Genomic DNA, 22,097 nt, shown 5'->3' with positions numbered 1-22,097 from the left:
GACACCAGATCAACACAGGTACACCGTTTTACTGGTGTCAAGTTGAGCTCCAGCAGATGACAGCTCAGTGAAAGACTCATAATGTCAGTCAACAGCAGATATTACAGCCCGACAGCGAAGAAAAGCCACACCAAGTGCAGAAATGGAGAGTAACGCGACTCACCTGTAAGGGACTTTGTTTCGTTGGTTTAGTTTGTAGTGATGTTGTTGTAGTGTTTGTGTTCAGTCATTGCTCTCTCTCTCTCCACTACTGCAGTGAAGATACACACGTGTGTCTGTTGTGTTTCTGCTGCAGATCTTTGACCTGCGCTCAACAGCTGACGCTCCTCCACATCCAGGCGGATTCACAGCTCCAGGAAAGGTATTTATGAGCTCATATTTCCAGTAGAGAGTCCAGAAAGTGTGTTTGTTGTGCTGCTGGTCTGTAGCATGTTTGTTGGGGAGGGACTTTCTGTGGAAAGCATTTGATTGGCCAGATTTGTTGTAGAGTCATCAATACAGTATGAGGAGACTTTAGAAGGAAATGATGATATTTTCCAGTGTTTAATTGTGTTTAGTAACACTTAAAGCCCCACAAGCAGCTGTAAGATCATTTGAAACATGTTCATGTGTTTGATTGAAGAATAAGCATGTTTTTCACATTTTGAATAGTGAAATATAATAATATATTAGCAGATGATGCAGTTTACATTTATTTAAATAATTTACATTTGATATGATTTATTTGTGTTTATTTAATTATTTTTTTTTCAAAATGTGTAGAATGTGGTTATCCTCCCATTGGAGAAAGAAATGTGGGTTTATGTGTGTGATGATGGTGTAGTGGTCAGAGCACACATCATGACATCTGAAGCTGTCACAGCATACCTGGGTTCATAATCCAAGCACTACTGCTGCTTTTTACTGCTGAGATAATCAGAAAAAAAAAACCAAAGTATTTATATGTTTGTGGTCCTGTCCTAATTGCCTTGCGTTGGTGTGCTCGACACATCGATGCGGTTTTTACCCAGGCCTCTGCTGCAACCATGTCCACTACAAACATGTGTGTTTAGCCACTCGCCCATCATGGCTTTCAGTCTCTCAGCTGCTGTTTGGGCCACACAGTTTGATTGAATCCCAGCAACCGAAAGTAAAGTAAGCAATAGATGTATTCGAACCCATGTTTTCTGTACGGCAGTCAAAGGCTCATCCACTGAACCACAGGTCTTGGCATTTGGCTTTAGTTGTTTTGTGAGCCAAATTACAAAAAAACACGTCACACCTTGGTCGTGCTGAAAATAGTGATAAAGCCCAATTCAGACACCTGCTGCACCATCTAGACTCGATGGCTCAGGTCATAAAGAGTTGATCTTTAATCAAGGAGACCCGGGTTCAAACCTCACTATGGCTAATGTCCATCTTGAGCTCATTATACTTACCAAGAGCTCCTGATGATGGACGCTGATGTGAAACCAATGATCGGTGAGTGAATCAACACAAGTTCTCTGAGGAAGAGACTCATAAAGACAAGAGTTCAAATCTGACTTGTATCTTGTTCTAGCAGAAGTGGGAATTCGATCCTTCACACTTCTAAATGGCAGTCGAAGGCTCATCCACTGAGCCACAGGTTTTGAGATTTGGCAACAGGCTTTTTGTGAACCAAATTACAAAGAAATATGTGTCAAACCTTGGTCATAATGAGATTAGTGATAAAAACCCATTCAGACATCTTCATAGTCTAGACTCAGTAGCTCAGGTCATAAAGTGTTGAGCTTTAATCGAGGAGACCCGGGTTCAAACCTCACTATGGCTGATGTCCAACTGAGCTTATTATATTCACCAGGAGCTCCTGATGATGGACGCTGATGTGAAGCCAATGATGGGTGAGTGAATAAACACAAGTTCTCTGAGGAAGAGACTCATAAAGACAGGGGGGATCAAATCTGACTCGTATTTTGTTTTATTAAAACAGCTCACACACAGGTCAGAAGTCTAACTTCAGTTCCAGCAAGTATTCAGTCAGGAGATCTGTGGCTCTGTGGTAAGAGCGCTGCCCCATGGCTTCAGGGGTTGCTGGTTCGATCCCGGCCAGAACTCTGCGATATGAGTGAATGGTGAGTGAGTGTGAGGCGCGCCTGAAGAAGGGGGGATACCAGTTCGGTCTCCCCCTGGAGCTTCCGGAGACATGTCCAGCAGGGGTTATACTTTACAGCCTGGCAAAAAATTTAAAATGAACTGTATAAAAATTTTGGACCTGTGTCCCTTCCCCACCCGTTTCGGTTACCATCATTTGCTTTCTAGAGGAGTGACCCTCCACAAAGAAAATGATGGTAACCGACATGTGGAACAGACACACACACACACACACACACAATCACACACATGATCTACATCACCTGTGCAGCAGCAGATGATCATCATCAGTACAGTCAGCGTCTGTTCACGCGTCTCTGCTTCTGTTCAACAGGCTTACAGTCCACAACACTTCACTGATCCTGTAGAGTCGACACACAAATAAACACATTATTACACACACTGAATATCTGATCTAACAATAGACAAATATTACATATGTATCAAATATTGCGCCCTCCTGTGGAGATTTCTCTGAACTACACTTTTGCAAATCTTGAATCTACTGAATCTAAAATATTCGCCCTCGTGTGCTGATTATTGTGGACTGCACTGCTGCTGTTCTAAAATAATGAACGTTTCACCCTCCTGTGGAGATATTTCTGAATTACACCACTGCGAATCTGATGAATTTAAAATATTCGCCCTCGTGTGGTGATTTTGCTGAATGACACCACTGCGAAATCTAATTGAAGGAATTTAAACATGTCGCCCTCCTGTGGAGATATTTCTGAATTACACCTTTGCAGATTTATTGATTTAAAAGATTGTGGTGATGTTTTTCCTGAACTTCAGCACAGCAAATGTAAAGCACTGAGATTTCACTTCCTGTGGCGCAGCTGTAGTTATGTGTATTTTCATCCACTGATGCTGTCGACCAGAAACATTTTAATGTGTGAAAGGAAGCAGAAAGTCTTGAGCTTTAAACAAACAAAAAAGTAAATATTATTAAATAAAGACTTCTCATCAAATGCTAAATATTACACAGTTTTTATGGGGATCTTCAAATGACAGCGAGGCAGGAGTTAAACTGAGGTCACCGTGAGCACAGTTCTGCTACCTGTTGAAGCGAGTCGTTTTCTGTCTTCATCCGTTCCAGGAAGGATCAAAATCTGTTCTTGTTGACTTTATTATTCTGATTATTTGAATCAGTTTTGAATCTTTGACATGATTTTGATCAGTGAACGAAGTTAAACATGACCTAATGTAGTGATGTGTTCAGCTGAAGCGTCTGTGTCTGTCAAATCTCTATTTTCAGGATCTACCAAGCCAGGTCAGAGGTCATGGAGAGCTCTCGAGGGGAACTGGATTCCTGGTGGATTGGAAACAACTGTTTCCTGAGTTATTTGTCATTTTATGTGTTAATTCTCTGTAAAGTAATTTCTTTATATTAGGGCTGCACGATTAATCGAATGAAGATCACAATCTTGATTCTCGACCCTACACACGATCTTAATTCTGCTTTTTCTACGATTCAGCCAATTACAGTTTCAAGGTCAGGAGAGAAGCAAGGCAGTCGCACAAGTCTTCACAGCAACATTGACACCTTCAAATGGCTTTAAAAGTGTCACATACTGTATTTATAAGGTATAATTCACCCCAAAATGTCATTTCTCTCTAAATGTAATGACGTATAAGTATTTCTGTTGCTGAATGAAAACGTAACGAGTGGATGAAAAAATATCTTGTAAACTCTGCAAGAGGCAGATTTGGTCAGTCTTTCTCCAATAGTATCTGCATGCAGACTTGGATTTGCAAGCTGAGACTGCATATATCAGACTTAAAATAGCTATGTTTCCATCCACCTATTTTTATGTGCATTTTGCATATCCGCATAAAAACCGGTTGAAGGAAACGTCATAAGTTTTTAAGCACATTTTCAAAATTTGACTCGCGCATTCACTGCGTGTCAGGATTGCCTTCTGAGGCGCAAGTCATTTATTAGATGAAGAAAAGATTGACGCAGCTCCTCCTACCACAGTAAATTTAGTTTTTACTGTTGATATTTGGCGCCAGTTAATCAGGAAGTGATGATTTTGTTAGCTTTGACTCGTTGGATGGAAACGCTGCTTTATTAGCACGTCTTTAATGTGATAATCCAGTTTTGCGCATAAAGTTCATTTTCATTTTTGGATGGAAACATAGCCGCTGCACTCAATGGAGCTACTGACGTCATTGTGAGGGGTGGGGTTAGGTGCAACATTATGAAGCTGCAGACCCGGAGACCCAACCGCACGCTCAGACGGCTAGACCTGCACTTCCAGACCTTAACAGTGCCACCTGCTGTTTGAAATATAGACTAACCTGAATTCAGCTGCTTATAAATTGTAACTTAAACTATTTTTCTACTATAAAATATTACGCTATGATTAAATACATTATTATATAAAATAGTAAACATACTAGATATTGATTAATGCATTAATTCTGTTGTATTTTTATTAATTAGTAAATAGATATTGTTCAGTTACTTCAATATTTTCAGACATTTATTGTTTTTTTTAAACCATTTATCACTGTTTCCTATTGAGTTGAGGGATTGAATATTATCTTCATATACAATAAATTTCTTCACATACAATAAATTATAGTACTCTGGGTAATTTTCTCACATTAACTTTATTTTTGTGTACTTTATCATGAGGTCCTACAAATCATCAAGCTGTAAACAATGCAGAGGAAATCATAATAATTGGATTAATAATAATATTTTTAGGTAGAAAATAACATCAAATAAAATAAATGCTTTACATTCTTGTTGAGGAGATTTTTCATTTCTCGAGTAAAAAATTGGAAATATCTGCAGCCTTTAGTGCACTGTGGTAGTGTTGGCAGAGACCACCCTTTTTGAATTGTAATATCTATCTGGGGGAAAAAAGACACAAGTCACAAGCAAATTATTATTGATTTAACCTAAGAGCTCATACTGTATTCATACTGTAATACTGTTACTCATACTGTAACCTAAGAGCTCATACTGTAAATTCTCTGCAGATTAACTGATATTTTGATTTCCAAAAAACTTATTTATAATTATTACAAAACATTAATAATTGATAAACTGTTTTTGTTTTACTGTTATTGTCTTTGGTAGCACTTTCAGATGGATAACACAGTAATATGTACTGTAGACCTACATAGCACTAAAATATCTTTCAAATAATAATTGCGTTATATATTATACATTTTATTTTAACATTTTTACTGTAACGTGTTTCATTTTGCCAGAAAACATTGCTAGAAAATTGTCCCAGAATGGTACAATAACACCGAAAATAAGAGCAAGCTGTAAATATCATAAAATAATGCTGTTTTGACACATTTTGATCAAATCAAACACTGAAACAATTGTTTGTTAGTGTAATATTTTACACCACATTGATTTATGCCATAAAACCTGGTAATTTTCAGGAATCGCTTTAATAATCAATAACCTTACTGGCGTGTCTGATGTTGCTACTTGCTAGAAAGTGCTTGTCTGAGCGTGCAGTTGGGTCTCCGGGCCTGCAGCTTCATCTTACTAGTTAGGTGTGGGGTTAGGTGTTCGCATTTAAGCGCAGGTCCCATCCACTACACTAGGAAGCATCAGCAAGCTGCTCTTTTAGCCTGAACACCTTTGACAACAGCGACACCAGATCAACACAGGTACACCGTTTTACTGGCGTCAAGTTGAGCTCCAGCAGATGACAGCTCAGTGACAGACTCATAATGTCAGCCAACAGCAGATATTACAGCAGCCCGACAACAAAGAAAAGCCACACCAAGTGCAGAAATGGAGAGTAACGTGACTCACCTGTAAGGGACTTTGTTTCGTTGGTTTAGTTTGTAGTGATGTTGTTGTAGTGTTTGTGTTCAGTCATTGCTCTCTCTCTCTCTCCTCTGCAGCAGTGAAGATACACACGTGTGTCTGTTGTGTTTCTGCTGCAGATCTTTGACCTGCGCTCAACAGCTGACGCTCCTCCACATCCAGGCGGATTCACAGCTCCAGGAAAGGTATTTATGAGCTCATATTTCCAGTAGAGAGTCCAGAAAGTGTGTTTGTTTTGCTGCTGGTCTGTAGCATGTTTGTTGGGGGAGGGACTTTCTGTGGAAAGCATTTGATTGGCCAGATTTGTTGTAGACTCATCAATACAGTATGAGGAGACTTTAGAAGGAAATGATGATATTTTCCAGTGTTTAATTGTGTTTAGTATTATTTAAAGCCCCACAAGCAGCTGTAAGATAATTTTAAACATGTTGATGTGTTTGATTGAAGAATAAGCATGTTTTTCACATTTTGAATAGTGAAATATAATAATATATTAGCAGATGATGCAGTTTACATTTATTTAAATTAATTTACATTTGATATGAATTATTTGTGTTTATTTAATTATTTTTTTTCAAAATGTGTAGAATGTGGTTATCCTCCCATTGGAGAAAGAAATGTGTGTTTATGTGTGTGGTGATGGTGTAGTGGTCAGAGCACACATCATGACATCTGAAGCTGTCTCAGTATACCTGGGTTCAAATCCAAGCACTGCTGCTGCTTTTTACTGCTGAGATAATCAGAAAAAAAAACAAAGTATTTATATGTTTGTGGCCCTGTCCTAATTGCCTTGCTCGACACATTGATGCGGGTTTGTACCCAGGCCTCTGCTGCAACCATGTCCACTACAAACATGTGTGTTTAGCCACTAGCCCATCATGGCTTTCAGTCTCTCAGCTGCTGTTTGGGCCACACTGTTTGATTGAATCCCAGCAACCGAAAGTAAAGTAAGCAATAGAGGTATTTGAACCCATGTTTTCTGTATGGCAGTCAAAGGCTCATCCACTGAACCACAGGGCTTGGCACTTGGCATTAGGTTGTTTTGTGAGCCAAATCACAAAGAAATATATGTCAAACTTAGGTCGTGCTGAAAATAGTGATAAAGCCCAATTCAGACACCTGCTGCACCATCTAGACTCGATGGCTCAGGTCATAAAGAGTTGATCTTTAATCAAGGAGACCCGGGTTCAAACCTCACTATGGCTAATGTCCATCTTGAGCTCATTATACTTACCAAGAGCTCCTCATGATGATGTGAAACCAATGATGAATGAGTGAATAAACACAAGTTCTCTGTGGAAGAGACTCATAAAGACAAGAGTTCAAATCTGACTTGTCTCTTGTTCTAGCAGAAGTGGGATTCGATCCTTCACACTTCTAAATGGCAGTCGAAGGCTCATCCACTGAGCCACAGGTTTTGAGATTTGGCAACAGCCTTTTTGTGAACCAAATTACAAAGAAATATGAGTCAAACCTTGGATGGAAACGCTGCTTTATTAGCACGTCTTTAATGTGATAATCCAGTTTTGTGCATAAAGTTCATTCGCATTTTTGGATGGAAACATAGCCGCTGCACTCAATGGAGCTACTGACGTCATTGTGAGGGGTGGGGTTAGGTGCAACATTATGAAGCTGCAGGCCCGGAGACCCAACCGCACGCTCAGACGGCTAGACCTGCACTTCCAGACCTTAACAGAGCCACCTGCTGTTTAAAATATAGACTAACCTGAATTCAGCTGCTTATAAATTGAAACTTAAACTATTTTTCTACTATAAAATATTACGCTATGATTCAATACATTATTATATAAAATATTAAACATACTAGATATTGATTAATGCAATAATTCTGTTGTATTTTTATTAATTGTATTTGTAAATAGATATTGTTAAGTTACTTCAATATTTTCAGACATTTATTGTTTTTTTTAAACCATTTATCACTGTTTCCTATTGAGTTGAGGGATTGAATATTATCTTCATATACAATAAATTTCTTCACATACAATAAATTATAGTACTCTGGGTAATTTTCTCACAACAAACTTTATTTTTGTGTACTTTATCATGAGGTCCTACAAATCATCAAGCTGTAAACAATGCAGAGGAAATCATAATAATTGGATTAATAATAATGTTTTTAGGTAGAAAATAACATCAAATAAAATAAATGCTTTACATTCTTGTTGGGGAGATTTTTCATTTCTCGAGCAAAAAATTGGAAATATCTGCAGGCTTTAGTGCACTGTGTTAGTGTTGGCAGAGACCACCCTTTTTGAATTGTAATATCTAACTGGGGGAAAAAAGACACAAGTCACAAGCAAATTATTATTGCTTTAACCTAAGAGCTCATACTGTATTCATACTGTAATACTGTTACTCATACTGTAACCTAAGAGCTTATACTGTATTCATACTGTAATACTGTTACTCATACTGTGACCTAAGAGCTCATACTGTATTCATACTGTAATACTGTTACTCATACTGTAACCTAAGAGCTCATACTGTATTCATACTGTAATACTGTTACTCATACTGTAACCTAAGAGCTCATACTGTATTCATACTGTAATACTGTTACTCATACTGTAACCTAAGAGCTTATACTGTAAATTCTCTGCAGATTAACTGATGATTTGATTTCCAAAAAACTTATTTGTAATTATTACAAAACTTATTAATAATTGATAAACTGTTATTGTTTTACTGTTATTGTCTTTGGTAGCACTTTCAGATGGATAACACAGTAATATGTACTGTAGACCTATATAGCACTAAAATATCTTTCAAATAATAATTGCGTTATATATTATACATTTTATTTTAACATTTTTACTTTAGCTGTTGTAAATATCATAAAATAATGCTCTTTTGACACATTTTGATCAAATCAAACACTGAAACAATTGTTTGTTAGTGTAATATTTTACACCACATTGATTTATGCCATAAAACCTGGTAATTTTCAGGAATCGCTTTAATAATCAATAACCTTACTGGCGTGTCTGATGTTGCTACTTGCTAGAAAGTGCTTGTCTGAGCGTGCACTTGGGTCTCCGGGCCTGCAGCTTCACCTTACTAGTTAGGTGTTGGGTTAGGTGTGCGCATTAAAGCGCAGATCCCATCCACTCCACTAGGCAGCATCAGCGAGCTGCTCTTTTAGCCTGAACACCTTTGACAACAGCGACACCAGATCAACACAGGTGCACCGTTTTACTGGCGTCAAGTTGAGCTCCAGCAGATGACAGCTCAGTGACAGACTCATAATGTCAGCCAACAGCAGATATTACAGCCCGACAGCGAAGAAAAGCCACACCAAGTGCAGAAATGGAGAGTAACGCGACTCACCTGTAAGGGACTTTGTTTCGTTGGTTTAGTTTGTAGTGATGTTGTTGTAGTGTTTGTGTTCAGTCATTGCTCTCTCTCTCTCTCTCCTCTGCAGCAGTGAAGATACACACGTGTGTCTGTTGTGTTTCTGCTGCAGATCTTTGACCTGCCCTCAACAGCTGACGCTCCTCCACATCCAGGCAGATTCACAGCTCCAGGAAAGGTATTTATGAGCTCATATTTCCAGTAGAGAGTCCAGAAAGTGTGTTTGTTTTGCTGCTGGTCTGTAGCATGTTTGTTGGGGGAGGGACTTTCTGTGGAAAGCATTTGATTGGCCAGATTTGTTGTAGACTCATCAATACAGTATGAGGAGACTTTAGAAGGAAATGATGATATTTTCCAGTGTTTAATTGTGTTTAGTATTATTTAAAGCCCCACAAGCAGCTGTAAGATAATTTGAAACATGTTGATGTGTTTGATTGAAGAATAAGCATGTTTTTCACATTTTGAATAGTGAAATATAATAATATATTAGCAGATGATGCAGTTTACATTTATTTAAATTAATTTACATTTGATATGAATTATTTGTGTTTATTTAATTATTTTTTTTCAAAATGTGTAGAATGTGGTTATCCTCCCATTGGAGAAAGAAATGTGTGTTTATGTGTGTGGTGATGGTGTAGTGGTCAGAGCACACATCATGACATCTGAAGCTGTCTCAGTATACCTGGGTTCAAATCCAAGCACTGCTGCTGCTTTTTACTGCTGAGATAATCAGAAAAAAAACCAAAGTATTTATATGTTTGTGGTCCTGTCCTAATTGCCTTGCGTTGGTGTGCTCGACACATTGATGCGGGTTTGTACCCAGGCCTCTGCTGCAACCATGTCCACTACAAACATGTGTGTTTAGCCACTCGCCCATCATGGCTTTCAGTCTCTCAGCTGCTGTTTGGGCCACACTGTTTGATTGAATCCCAGCAACCGAAAGTAAAGTAAGCAATAGAGGTATTTGAACCCATGTTTTCTGTATGGCAGTCAAAGGCTCATCCACTGAACCACAGGGCTTGGCAACTGGGTATGGTTGTTTTGTGAGCCAAATCACAAAGAAATATATGTCAAACTTAGGTCGTGCTGAAAATAGTGATAAAGCCCAATTCGGACACCTGCTGCACCATCTAGACTCGATGGCTCAGGTCATAAAGAGTTGATCTTTAATCAAGGAGACCCGGGTTCAAACCTCACTATGGCTAACGTCCATCTTGAGCTCATTATACTTACCAAGAGCTCCTCATGATGATGTGAAACCAATGATGAATGAGTGAATAAACACATATTCTCTGTGGAAGAGACTCATAAAGACAAGAGTTCAAATCTGACTTGTCTCTTGTTCTAGCAGAAGTGGGATTCGATCCTTCACACTTCTAAATGGCAGTCGAAGGCTCATCCACTGAGCCACAGGTTTTGAGATTTGGCAACAGCCTTTTTGTGAACCAAATTACAAAGAAATATGAGTCAAACCTTGGTCATAATGAGATTAGTGATAAAACCCCATTCAGAAATCTTCATAATCTAGACTCAGTAGCTCAGGTCATAAAGTGTTGATCTTTAATCGAGGAGACCCGGGTTCAAACCTCCCCATGGCTGATGTCCAACTGAGCTTATTATATTCACCAAGAGCTCCTGATGATGGACGCTGATGTGAAGCCAATGATGGGTGAGTGAATAAACACAAGTTCTCTGAGGAAGAGACTCATAAAGACAGGGGGGATCAAATCTGACTCGTATTTTGTTTTATTAAAACAGCTCACACACAGGTCAGAAGTCTAACTTCAGTTCCAGCAAGTGTTCAGTCAGGAGATCTGTGGCTCTGTGGTAAGAGCACTGCCCCATGGCTTCAGGGGTTGCTGGTTCGATCCCAGCCAGAACTCTGCGATATGAGTGAATGGTGAGTGAGTGTGAGGCGCGCCTGAAGAAGGGGGGATACCAGTTCGGTCTCCCCCTGGAGCTTCCGGAGACATGTCCAGCAGGGGTTATACTTTACAGCCTGGCAAAAAATTTAAAATGAACTGTATAAAAATTTTGGACCTGTGTCCCTTCCCCACCCGTTTCGGTTACCATCATTTGCTTTCTAGAGGAGTGACCCTCCACAAAGAAAATGATGGTAACCGACATGTGGAACAGACACACACACACAATCACACATGATCTACATCACCTGTGCAGCAGCAGATGATCATCATCAGTACAGTCAGCATCTGTCCACGCGTCTCTGCTTCTGTTTAACAGGCTTACAGTCCACAACACTTCACTGATCCTGTAGAGTCGACACACAAATAAACACATTATTACACACACTGAATATCTGATCTAACAATAGACAAATATTACATATGTATCAAATATTGCGCCCTCCTGTGGAGATTTCTCTGCACTACACTTTTGCAAATCTTGAATCTACTGAATTTAAAATATTCGCCCTCGTGTGGTGATTATTGTGGACTGCACTGCTGCCGTTCTAAAATAATGAACGTTTCACCCTCCTGTGGAGATATTTCTGAATTACACCACTGCGAATCTGATGAATTTAAAATATTCGCCCTCGTGTGGTGATTTTGCTGAATGACACCACTGCAAATCTAATTGAATGAATTTAAACATGTCGCCCTCCTGTGGAGATATTTCTGAATTTCACCTTTGCAGATTTATTGATTTAAAAGATTGTGGTGATGTTTTTCCTGAACTTCAGCACAGCAAATGTAAAGCACTGAGATTTCACTTCCTGTGGCGCAGCTGTAGTTATGTGTATTTTCATCCACTGATGCTGACCACCAGAAACATTTTAATGTGTGAAAGGAAGCAGAAAGTCTTGAGGTTTAAACAAACAAAAAAGTAAATATTATTAAATAAAGACTTCTCATCAAATGCTAAATATTACACAGTTTTTATGGGGATCTTCAAATGACAGCGAGGCAGGAGTTAAGCTGAGGTCACCGTGAGCACAGTTCTGCTACCTGTTGAAGCGAGTCGTTTTCTGTCTTCATCCGTTCCAGGAAGGATCAAAATCTGTTCTTGTTGACTTTATTATTCTGATTATTTGAATCAGTTTTGAATCTTTGACATGATTTTGATCAGTGAACGAAGTTAAACATGACCTAATGTAGTGATGTGTTCAGCTGAAGCGTCTGTGTCTGTCAAATCTCTATAGAGTGGAGGAACTATGACGTCAATCTGTATGCTAAAACCCGGAAGCCAGTTAGCCTTTTAGCAGTTCCGGTTCCCTCGTCCCAAAGTCAATGGGTTTTTTGAATGGGATTTCAGTAAAATCGCTTAAATAAGGTTCGTGGCTAACACAAACTCAAGATACTTTCACGCTTTGTTCTACGACATAAAACTCATCAGTTACATCACACTCTTGATAGTTTAAATCGGTTTCGCTTCTTTAAAAAGACGGTTGCTATCAAGTTGCTAAATGTGACTACAGGCGGCGTCGGAGACATTATACGTCATCGAGCAGAACTGGTCTGGAAGCGCAGCTCGCTTATGTTGGGCATTTAGATTTGTCTGTGATTTAAGTATTTTCATGAATAGTGTTTTATCGTTTGTAGTATTATTTTCTTATTGGGAATTCATATTGTGTGTAGATAATGCCTTCACTTGTAAAGACCGTCAAGATTTGTTGATCATTTATTTTAATTAAACGATATATCGGGAATACAGCGTACCAGTGCAGCCTGTCTCTTCCCTGCTCTCAGTCATGCAAACGTGTGAATAAATGTGTAAAAATACATACATGTTAACTGTCATTTTAACGTGATCAGTTGATTTTTCGTCATTTTATTCTTCATCTGAACACATCTAATTAACTCTGTCATAACTGCAATATTTACACTCTTCCATACAATGTACAGCATATGTGACTCTATGGGCTGCTTTTCGCTGTACTTTCAAAAAGAAAAATTGAATGTTGTTCTGTATCCATGATGGAACTTGCAGGTGTATAGACTTGTCCCTCATGCCTCACTTCTGTCATCTGTTAAGGTAAGCAGGCTGTGTGCACGCGAGCGATATACTTACTTAAATATGTCTTATGATAATACTATGTAGGCACATTTACACAGTTTTAAAACTTTTACATCAACCGTAAAGCAAAACAGATGTCAATGAAATGCAAAACATTTTCAGGATCTACCAAGCCAGGTCAGAGGTCATGGAGAGCTCTCGAGGGGAACTGGATTCCTGGTGGATTGGAAACAACTGTTTCCTGAGTTATTTGCCATTTTATGTGTTAATTCTCTGTAAAGTAATTTCCTTTGTGTGCAGGAGAGATTTTCTGTCTTAGTGTAAGGCAGGAAGATCGGCCAGCGAACTCAATGTCAGTGTGAAGCCCTCCTGCCGCAGAACGGCTAACTATCTTCAGTAAATTTTCTTCATTTTATTGAATCTCCGGCTCAGAGTCTTCTCTTGATCTGACACACCAGTCGTTTTGGTCTCAACTGTTTATTTCCCTCCTAACAATGTCTGTGTGTTTAACCACTAATTTGTAAAGCATATACTCAAACATCTAATCATTCATGGCTCATTATTTGTGCTCACTTTATATAGAACTTCAGCACGAATGCTTGATTAACAATGTGGAAATATCAAACCAATACGAATGTAATATGAAACAATTTCCAAAAGCTGATGATTACAGACTTGACATCAAATATTGATCAATTAAATGCAAAACATGAATATTGAACCTCCAAGCTTGTGACTTTCTCACCATGATGTTCTTCACTCCAGATTATCATTTAGCCTGTAGGTAATTAATGCGCCACTCATCAATAAAGACACATATAACTTGTTTGACGAGCTCTTATATTGGGGATGCAGAATGTTTTCATTGCTTACAGATTTAATTGAAGCAGACACAAAAAATAATTTTACCAACAAAAATACGAACACATTTCTTTTACTAAATGCCTTATAAAGATGACTGACTGGTTTTTAAAAATCCTATATTGTATTAAACCGTTCATTAAGTTTTGAATGATAAGTATTGCTGTTGCTGTATGAAAACACAACGAGTGGATGTAAAAAAAAAAATCACTTGGATTTGCAAGCTGAGACTGCATATATGAGACTTTCAATGTTAGACGCTGCACTCAATGGAGCTAGTGGCGTCACTGTGAGGGGTGGGGTTATGTGTGAGCATTAAAGCGCAGATCCCATCCGCTCCACTAGGCGGCATCAGCGAGCTGCTCCTTGAGCCTGAACACCTTTGACAACAGCGACACCAGATCAACACAGGTACACCGTTTTACTGGCGTCAAGTTGAGCTCCAGCAGATGACAGCTCAGTGATAGACTCATAATGTCAGTCAACAGCAGATATTACAGCCCGACAACAAAGAAAAGCCACACCAAGTGCAGAAATGGAGAGTAACGCGACTCACCTGTAAGGGACTTTGTTTCGTTGGTTTAGTTTGTAGTGATGTTGTAGTAGTGTTTGTGTTCAGTCATTGCTCTCTCTCTCTCTCTCTCTCTCTCTCCTCTGCTGCAGTGAAGATACACACGTGTGTCTGTTGTGTTTCTGCTGCAGATCTTTGACCTGCGCTCAACAGCTGACGCTCCTCCACATCCAGGCAGATTCACAGCTCCAGGAAAGGTATTTATGAGCTCATATTTCCAGTAGAGAGTCCAGAAAGTGTGTTTGTTGTGCTGCTGGTCTGTCGCATGTTTGTTGGGGGAGGGACTTTCTGTGGAAAGCATTTGATTGGCCAGATTTGGTGTAGAGTCATCAATACAGTATGAGGAGACTTTAGAAGGAAATAATGATATTTTCCAGTGTTTAATTGTGTTTAGTAACATTTAAAGCCCCACAAGCAGCTGTAAGATCATTTGAAACATGTTCATGTGTTTGATTGAAGAATAAGCATGTTTTTCACATTTTGAATAGTGAAATATAATAATATATTAGCAGATGATGCAGTTTACATTTATTTAAATTAATTTACTTTTGATATGAATTATTTGTGTTTATTTAATTATTTTTTTTCAAAATGTATAGAATGTGGTTATCCTCCCATTGGAGAAAGAAATGTGTGTTTATGTGTGTAGTGATGGTGTAGTGGTCAGAGCACACATCATGACATCTAAAGCTGCCACAGCATACCTGGGTTCAAATCCAAGCACTGCTGCTGCTTTTTAATGCTGAGATAATCAGAAAAAAACAAAGTATTTATATGTTTGTGGTCCCACCTTAATTACCTTGCTGTTTGCACTTGTGTTGGTGTGAGCCACACAGCGAGGTGGGTTTCATACCCAGGCGTTTGCCGTTATCGTGTCCACAGCAAACATGTGTTTAGCCACTCGCCCATCATGGCTTTCAGTCTGTCAGCTGCTGTTTGGGCCACACTGTTTGATTGAATCCCAGGAACCGAAAGTAAAGTAAGCAATAGTGGGATTTGAACCCATGTTTTCTGTATGGCAGTCGAAGGCTCATCCACTGAACCACAGGGCTTGGCATTTGGCAGTAGTTGTTTTGTGAACCAAATTACAAAGAAATTTATGTCAAACCTTGGTCATGATGAAAATAGTGATAAAGCCCAATTCAGACACCTGCTGCACCATCTAGACTCGATGGCTCAGGTCATAAAGAGTTGATCTTTAATCAAGGAGACCCGGGTTCAAACCTCACTATGGCTAATGTCCATATTGAGCTCATTATATTCACCAAGAGCTTCTGATGATGGACGCTGATGTGAAACCAATGATGAGTGAATAAACACAAGTTCTCTGAGGAAGAGACTCATAAAGACAAGAGTTCAAATCTGACTTGTATCTTGTTCTAGCAGAAGTGGTATTCGATCCTTCAAACTTCTGTATGGCAGTTAAATGCTCATCCACTGAGCCACAGTGGTTCGACATCTGGCAGTAGGTTTTTCGTGAGCCAAATTACAAAGAAATATATGGCAAACCTTGGTTTTGATGACAATAGTATTAAAGCCCCATTCCAACATCTTCTTTATTGTCTAGACTCTGTGGCTCAGGCCATAAAGCATTGAGCTTTAACCAAGGAGACCCGGGTTCAAACCTCACTATGGCTAGTACCAACTAATATAATTAAGCTCATTATATTCAACAAGAGTTCCTGATCACAGATGAAATAATGGAAACATTGGCTCAAATTCCACCTCAGTCAACTTCAATGCTGACTTTACGGTGTTTTCATACAACAAAGACACGAATTATGAACAATAAAGTGAAATTGAGTGGATAAACACAAGTTCTCTGAGGAAGAGACTCATAAAGACAAGAGTTCAATTCTGACTTTTATATTGTTTTATTGAAACAGGTCAGCAGTGACATCAATGCCAGCAGGTATTCAGTCAAGAAATCTGTGGCTCTGTGGTAGGAGCGCTGCCCCATGGCTTCAGGGGTTGCTGTTTGATCCCAGCTAGATCTGTGCGATATGAGTGAATGGTGAGTGAGTGTGAGGCGCGCCTGAAGAAGGGGGATACCAGTTCCCGTCTCTGCTTCTGTTCAACATGCTTACAGTCCACAACACTTCACTGATCCTGTAGAGTTGACACAAAGAAACACATTATTACACACAATGCACATCTGATTTAATAATAGACAAATATTACATATGTATGAATTATTGCTCCCTCCTGTGGAGATATTTCTGAATTACACCACTGTGAATCTGATGAATTTAAAATATTCGCCCTCGTGTGGTGATTTTGGTGAATGACACCACTACAAATCTAATTGAATGAATTAAAATTTTTCGCCCTCCTGTGGAGATATTTCTGAATTACACCTTTGCAAATATAATGAGTTAAAATTATTCACCCTCTTGTGGCGATTTTTGTGAACTGATTTGTTTCCGTTTTAAAATAATGAATTTAATACCTTCGCTCTCCAGTGGTGATGTTTCTGAATTACACCTTTGCAAATCTAATGAATTTAAAACATTCGACCTCCTGTGGACATTTTTGTGAACTGCAATTCTGCTTTTCTTAAAGTTTCACCTTCGTGTGGAGATTTTAGTGAATTACACCAGTTGCATGCTTGTAAAATTTTACAATTACATTTAGAGCTTCCAGGCTTTACGGAGGTCTTTGAATTTCTGACATATAGATTCAAGGCCTAGAAAGTACTCATAAACAAACATAGGTCTTTGAACGTGCTTAAATTAAAGTTGAAATTAAATTAGTTTTTGGTGTTATCTCAAGAATTATCATACTGCTGTCAAAAACAGATGGGAAAAACGAAATTCTTAATCTTATACAAGCACAATGACAAATAGTTCACATTGTATACATTTATGTATATTACCAGATTCAAATTGAACATTCATTTGCTTTTCGGCTTAGTCGCTTTATTACTGCGAGGTCGCCACAGCGGAATGAACCGCCAACTTATCCAGCATATGTTTTACACAGTGAATACCCTTCCGGCTACAACCCATCACTGGGAAACATCCACACACACTCATTAACACACATACAATACGGTCAATTTTTAGCACACCCAATTCACCTATAACATGTCTTTGGACTTGTGAGGGAAACTGGAGCACCCGGAGGAAACCCACGCGAAAACTTGCAAACTCCACACAGAAATGCCAACTGACCCAGCCGAGACTCGAACCAGCGACCTTCTTGCTGTGAGGCGAATGTGCTATCCACATCGCCCCTTGAATGAGAGGGGTCTGGATGCAGACCTGGTGCAGTGCAATCTGTGCTGCATCCAATGCTTTTTAATGGGCTCACCTAACCCCACCCCTAACCCTACCCGTCACAGTGATGTCACTTACTCCATTGAGTGCATTGTGTCTGAAATTGCATCGCCGAGTGATGCAATCTCAGCTTGCATCATGAAGGCTGCATCCAGATACTATTGCCTTGAATTGAACAACTTTATAAGCATTTTTTGAACATGACTTAAAGATGCACATGACCATTCAGATCATCATAAATGACACATTCAGATTATCATTACTCTGATATTTTTAATGTAAATATTAAGTGTAAGTGAAATGTTAAGTACAGTAAGAACTTTCATGGCGCTATATATATATACAGTATGCTGGTGCTTTAAAAAGCCCTTGAATCTGCTGTTTATGAAAGAGTAGGAACCCTTTATATTATACATGCTGTATCATTTTCATTAAATCATGTAGTAAAATATACCCTCTACTTTACAGATAAATATGTACAGTATTTGGTTGATTATTTTACTGTAGTTCATTGAAGGAAAAAAAAAGATTTCTGCAAAATTGTTGCAAACAAGGTGTCACGGTGGCGTAGAGGGTAGCACGATCACCTCACAGCAAGAAGGTCACTGGTTCGAGCCTCGGCTGGTTCAGTAGGCATTTCTGTGTGGAGTTTGCATGTACTGCCCGTGTTCGCATGGGTTTGCTCCAGTTCCCCCCACAAGTCCAAAGACGTGCGCTATAGGTGAATTGGGTAAGCTAAATTGTCCGTAGTGTATGCGTGTGAATGGGAGTGTTTCCCAGTGTTGGAAAGGCATCCGCTGCGTAAAACATATGCTGGATAAGTTGGCGGTTCATTCCGCTGTAGCGAGCCCTGATGAATAAAAGGACTGAGCCGAAAAGAAAATGAACGAATGTTGCAAACTATTTATTTGGGCTGAATTTAAACACATTCAATTTATTAGCGTTCAACTTCATTTGTTTGTTAAATTCAGCTCAAATAAACGTAAATAAATAAATAAACAACCACTTAACGTAATAATAAAATAGCAAATCCAAGGAATCATCTTTGTATCATCTTTTCAGTCATTACCACAGCAAATATGGATTTTCCACAGTAGATTAATTAAAGCAGGGGTAACAAAATAACATAACAGTGACTCCAAATTCCTCACAGGTGGTTATAAACATACAAATGTTGCGCACACAGAAATAGGCCTATATAAACACGAGCATATTAACAACACAAAAAAGTCCAACAGTCTAACAATTAAATAATTTTTATAGTCATTTATTTAATTTATTATTAACCTCAACTAATGAGATGGGTGGGCACAATGTTTTCAGCACAAGTCTATTCTTGGTTTAATTTTGGAGACCGCAAATCAGAGATCATCCTCAATGTTCACTTGTGGCCTGTATTTATTTTCAATGTATTTGATTGCCATAAAGGTGTCAGAAAGTTTAACCTGGTGCTATAAAATCAATCTGCTGCAGCTGATGCTATTGCCGTGTTAATCTAACGTAAACACACAAATACTATGAAAATAAATTAAAAGGCTGATGGCTTTTCCTTTGCATGTTATTGCTTTTTTAATGTAACTATTAACTCCTGTTTTAATCTTTGGGTTATGGATAAAATATGGCAATTCTAATATTTTTAATAAAATTTATTTGACTTTTGGAAATCACCAAGCGACCCCCCTACCATTGTCCTGCGACCCTTCAGGGGGTCCCGACCCCCACTTTGAGAACCACTGAATTACAGTTGTTCTCAGTGGCTTTGGTGCATTTCTCACAACACTATTTACATTTGCACATCAGTTAATGCATTTCTCAAAACAGTTAGTACAAACTGCAAAACCTAGTTGATAACCTGCAAAAGCGTGTCACTTGCTCTAAATGAATAGCTCATTCCTCAAAAGCAAGTATTGATGTCAATGAAAGTGTCATCAAGATGAAAAGTCCTGACACCATTGTTTATGAACAAGATAGTCAAATGGCTTCGTCATATTTTCATTAAGAGTTTAATCTGTAAGTTTTTTCCAATGCAAAACAGTCAGATTTTGGTGACACTTCCCGAAAATGCTCAAGACAGCACTATATACTATTTGCATAGCCATTTGAGAACTACAGTAAAGATAGACATCACTGCAGTTAGTGAGGTATCTGAGTACAAGACACTGAATATGTGTTTCACATTTTTACTGCAGTTGCTCTTTACAATTCTAATTTATTCCCAACATTGTGCAAAATAATAAATACACCTTTATTTACAACTAACATAAACTCCCTTTGGGTAGAGCTGTGCACAACTGTAAACAATATTACTGTACATATTGGAACTGAATCTACAACACAGGTCTGTAAATCATTCACGAAATTGTTCAATTTAAACATTTTCAGAGAAAAAAAAAGATTTAAACATTGTTTATAAATTAGCTTGACAGATTTTGACAACTAGTTTTGTATGTAATGACTCGAGTAATGAAATTAGGGCTATTAGTTTTAAATGAAATGACTATTCAGCATTCACAAGCTTAGTTAATTTTGACTGACGTGACATAGGCAAATGATAATGTTATAAAACAGCAGAGAGTTGTATGAACGCAGTTGATGCATGTCCATAAGCATTTGCAATTTGTTGGAAGGAATGAGAAACTGCTACTATGATGTGCACAAATGACTAATTGCTTTGAGAAATGCATTAACTGTTGTGCAAATGTAAATAGTGTTGTGAGAAATGCACCAAAGCCGCTGAGAACAACTGTAAAGTACTTACAATAGCCTACTAGTATTTTTAGTAGGCCTATTACATAGTATTTTTTGATTTGGAGAGAGTTAAAATGGGTATTTGTTTAGAGCAACTAAACCACGTTTTGTAAAATGTGCATACTTCCATATTATATAATATTATTAATAAAACATTTAGCTGAGAAGCGCCCCGTATATCCTTATGAGAAAACTGAAATAATAAAAAGGCGCAGTTTCCATCCGCTCCACGAGGCGGCATCAGCGAGCTTCGCTGTCAGATTGACATCTTGACAACATTTGATTACTTTCATGCTGTTTGACCGGCGTAAACTTGAGCTCCAACAGATGACAGCTTAGTAACAGGCTCATAATGTCAGTCAACAGCACATATTACAGCCCGACAGTGAACACAAGGTGCTCTAAAGTGCAGAAATGAAGAGTAACGCGACCTGTAAGTGACTTTCTTTCGGCGTGAACAAGCGCTAGTGTGCAAAGTCCTGAGAGTAATGCTGTAAGTTTGTAGCGATGTTGTTGTAGTGTATTCAGTCATTGCTCTCTTACCTCTGCAGCTGAATGACAGTGAGGGTGGATTTGAAGCAGTGAAGATACACGCGTGTCTGTTGTGTTTCAGCTGCACAGCTTTCACCTGACGCTCCTTCGCACCATTGTCCACATCCAGGCGGATTCACAGCTCCAGGAAAGGTATTTATGAGCTCATATTTCCAGTAAAGAGTCCAGAAAGTGTGTTTGTTGTGCTGCTGGTCTGTCGCATGTTGTGTTGTGGGAGGGACTTGCTGTGGAAAGCATTTGATTGGACAGATTTGGTGTAGTGCAGGATGAGTCATCACCATTTCTGTTCTGTGAAATAATACATAACTGTGTGAAGACAATATTCATTTCCTAATATTGCTTTCTTGCCTTTGCAAGAACCAATAAGGATTTTTGGAGAGAAATCTCTCAGGTTTTATATGAAACATGTTCTGAAAATGAATATTAACCCTTAATAAAAAATTTGTTGTATTTTTTCCTATTAATATATATTTTTAAAAGGTGTACAGTGTAAATTTCCTTAAATGAAAGACAAATACTTCTATGTGTGTCTGGTAATGGTGTAGTGGTCAGAGCATGAAGCCTGAGATCTCAAGCCATCATCGCATACCTGGGTTCAAATCCAACCTCAGCTGTTACTTTTTACTGCTGATGCAATTTCTAGGGTTCATTCATTCATTTTCTTGTCGGCTTAGTCTATTTATTAATCCGAGATCACCACAGCGGAATGAACCGCCAACTTATCCAGCACATGTTTTTACGCAGCGGATGCCCTTCCAGCTGCAACCCATCTCTGGGAAACATCCATATACACTACAGTCAATTTAGCTTACCC

At 38.7% G+C, this 22,097-nt stretch overlaps 1 long non-coding RNA gene across 1 annotated transcript; it reads right to left on the bottom strand.

Annotated features, from left to right (window-relative positions):
* Window positions 1-1,857: 1,857 nt before the first annotated feature.
* LOC130223264 (uncharacterized) lies at window positions 1,858-14,989 on the bottom strand. The gene is made up of 7 exons (XR_008836637.1): window positions 14,691-14,989; window positions 9,981-10,018; window positions 9,272-9,564; window positions 6,613-6,650; window positions 5,906-6,196; window positions 2,376-2,474; window positions 1,858-2,192 (listed from the first exon to the last, which is right to left on the bottom strand). It is a non-coding gene; the product is annotated as an uncharacterized LOC130223264 (long non-coding RNA).
* Window positions 14,990-22,097: the final 7,108 nt, after the last annotated feature.

Source organism: Danio aesculapii, chromosome 4, assembly GCF_903798145.1.
Source record: "Danio aesculapii chromosome 4, fDanAes4.1, whole genome shotgun sequence".
NCBI classification, from domain to species: Eukaryota; Metazoa; Chordata; class Actinopteri; order Cypriniformes; family Danionidae; genus Danio; species Danio aesculapii.
The sequence above is the reverse complement of the archived record's forward strand: the minus strand, read 5'-3'. Positions and strand labels throughout refer to the sequence as shown.